The sequence below is a fragment of the Poecilia formosa genome, unplaced genomic scaffold (assembly GCF_000485575.1).
Source record: "Poecilia formosa unplaced genomic scaffold, Poecilia_formosa-5.1.2 Scaffold20, whole genome shotgun sequence".
Classification (NCBI taxonomy): Eukaryota; Metazoa; Chordata; class Actinopteri; order Cyprinodontiformes; family Poeciliidae; genus Poecilia; species Poecilia formosa.
Genome location: NW_006799959.1, coordinates 2,505,397 through 2,508,900, shown reverse-complemented (window position 1 = coordinate 2,508,900; position 3,504 = coordinate 2,505,397).

The window sequence follows — 3,504 nt, the reverse complement described above, 5'->3', positions numbered from 1 at the left end:
AGATCAAATCTTTGTATTTCAGTCAAATCTCCGACTCTGTAATGGCGTCTCAGGTCTGTTCCTCTATGTTAAAAATACTTTCACTTTCCTCTCAGTGACGTGTTTCCAGTCTGGCAGGTCGTTGTGTAACACTTCCAGGTGAACTTTGAGCTTCTCATTTAGTGCAATAAAATTTCTTTGAACATTTAGTGAACAACTGCTTTACATTTTAAGAAGCAAACTTCTAATTTTTAAAAAATACATTCTAAATATATTTTAAATGTAACTCAATCACAAATTTATTTGTTCCAAAATGTCACACTTTAAGTTAACTAATCCTACTTTAACTTCCTTATACTTATCTAGCAACCCTGAAAAGGAGCATCTAATTTATTTATTTTTTAACGTTATTAGCTTTTTATTCTTTTGCTTTTTCCTTTGGTTTGTTATTTTGTTTGTATTTCCTTTTAATTCCTGTAAAGCGCTTTCTATTGCCTTGTTGCTGAAACTGTGCTATTTGAATAAAATAACCTTTACCTAAGCGAACTTGAAGTATACCCATGATTAGTCTGACTTAAAGTATGATCAAGTATACTAATATTTAACATACTTAGTATATTTATTTTTCACCAAGGTAAATAAGCAATGCAATATATATATATATATATATTATGTTGTTTGCAACAATCAAAAAGAAAAACGGATCTTCATCATATCATAAAGTACAGTAGGTAACATATATCCTGATTTGTTGTACAGCTGAGTGTTGATGAAACTGTTTTGCTGATGCAATTATAAAAACCTCAAGGAAAACTAAGAAACTCGGTAAATACACAATATTTGAAAAAAGATCTCTGTCGCCATCATGTGGTAAAATATTGTGAACTTCAAAAAAGTCAGCAAAGTCTGTGATGTAGATTTGAGTAAAAAAACTCAAAACTCTTTCAACTAAATTGCCCCAAAACTTTAATGAACTAAACTGGATAAAATCTAATGAACTACATCAACCAAATGTGCAGCTAAAATAAGGATATTTTATTATATTGTAACTAAACAAATAAACTTGTAGACATGCATAAATAAATACATGCATGTACAACTGCTACTAGTTTGAAAAAGGTATAAAATATATAGTTGGTTAAATATGAAGATTAATAGTACAATTTTGAAATCAAGGTTTGATAGATGTGGCCAAACACCTGGGCAACCTGTCCTTCAGAGTCTGGGAGAAGATGAAGGACCAGGTGAAGTTCAGTCCCAAACAAAACTATATAATAAAAACTGCCCCAAAGTTTAATTCTGTTCTTGGGGGGTGGAGGGGTTTCTGCAAATTAATCTTAAGTAAAACTTTATACTTCACCTTTGAAAACCTAAAAATCGCAAAGTTCTTCGCAATAAACTTAAACTAGCACAACAATCTAAGGCCCAACAATGATTAAAAAACTAATAAAAAGGAATTTTAGCAACAGATGTTTAAGTGTCTTTTAAAAGAGACCACAGACCAATATGTTATGTAGAAGTAGCAGAAGTTTTTTGGTAACACTTTATTTGACAGAGTGTGCATAAGACTGACATAACACCTGTAATGACCATGAAAGAGATTTCATCAATATTTATGAATGTTGTCATGAAGTGTCATTCAGTAAATAATGACACTTTTAATGCAAAGTTACGTTAAAAGTTTGTTAAAAGTGACAACCTTGCATTACTTGGTAAATAATGACACTTCATGACAACTGTTGTAAACATTCATAAAAACTCTTTCATCTTCATGACGTGTGTAATGTCAGTTTTATGCACATCCCATCAAATAAAGTGTTACTGGTTTTTCTAACGCATTAATTAAATTGTATGTTCATCTGGGTTTCAAAACTAACCACAGACCAAAGACAAGACTGCAAACATAAGTGTTTGAAACACAGAATACTGCATCAAGAACAAGAAAAGTCCCATTTTTACATTTATTTATTTCTACATTTTTACATTTATTTCTGCAGGTATCTTTCTGTTTCTATTTCATTTTAATGATTAACTTTAAATACAAATGTATGGAAGATCCACCCATCAATCCATCCATTTTCTATACACCCTTGTCCCTTTCTGGGGTCAGGAGGGTTTGTATGGAAGATGGTATCTCAAAATAATGAGATTATTATGAGATTTTTTTATTTATTTATTTTTTTTTTTTTGATAGAGTGGAGGAAACGGGCTTCCACACTGAAGGGATAACAACAATAAATAGACCTGATTTTACACAGTAAAATAGCAGTGTTAAAATCTTAGGTGTAGTGTTAAATAAGAATTGTGGTAGTTGTTTTAACACCACAAACCTTTAAAGTAACACTGCCAGTGTAACTTCTGACATATTGGCATAGTTAAATTCGAGTGTTAATTGGTTGATGTTGCTTAAGCCACACCTTCACATAACGGCTGCAGAGTACATGCTACTTTTAAAGAGCTAACATTGCAAACTGCTAATTTAAAGCCTCCAAGATGATGTGGAGATTGTTTTTTTATTCCCTCGCACAAATTGTTCGTTACCTCGAAAAAGCTGTGCATGTTCACGAGGTTATGATTAGGAAAAAAAGATTTACGTTCTTAATCCAACATAATTGCCGAAATGTCTTCAAATAGGCTGCTTAGTGGTGCAGTTGGTCTGTTGCCTTGCAGCAAGAAGGTCCTGGGCTTAATTCCTCGCCTGGACATGGCATGATTGACACTACATTGGTGTAACTTTTAACAATATATTTTAACACCAACACCATTGTAATGTTAACGTGACACCAAGTATTGTTGAATATAAAACAATGTCTAGTGTTGCTTTAATAAATAAACTGATGTCAACCTTTTAACACTTTCACAAATTATTTTAACACCAGCTAGTTTGGACACATATAGACACTTTGTTGATACTATATCTATCTTTTAAAGAATATCCCTTAACATTAGACAGAAATGTTCCTGTGAGAGATTTTAATATCAGATGTTTTAGCATTTCCTGCCCTTCTAACACCAAAATAAGGGAAGAGTTTCTCAGTGAAAGTGTCTCTGTGAGTGTAGATGTGAGTCATGTCTTCAGAGTCATAAAAGGAAACCGTCCCCATGTCGTAGTCCAGCTGGACGTTAATCCTTCGGAGACTCTTCTTCACTGGGACAATCTCCCCGACAGTATTCGTGTATTTTCCATCACCATGCCATAAACTCCAGATCCCATATTTTGGTGAAGCACGTCTCTCACCCTTCCTCTCAGCTGACTCTTTAACTACACCCAGAGTCCAGTCTGGATGATCTCCCACCTCCACATCCCAGCTGTGTTTCCCTGACCTGAAGCCCTCAGAACCAAAAACAGTTCCAGTGTTGGTGTTTCTCTCTGGATTGTCAGGAAGCTGCTGCTTTGTTTCTCCACGTCTCACACTGGTCAGATCATCAGACAGATACAGACCATAGTAAGCAGTGTTTGGGTCCAGAATGACAGGACTGAACTTCACCTGGTCCTTCATCTTCTCCCAGACTCTGAAGGACAGG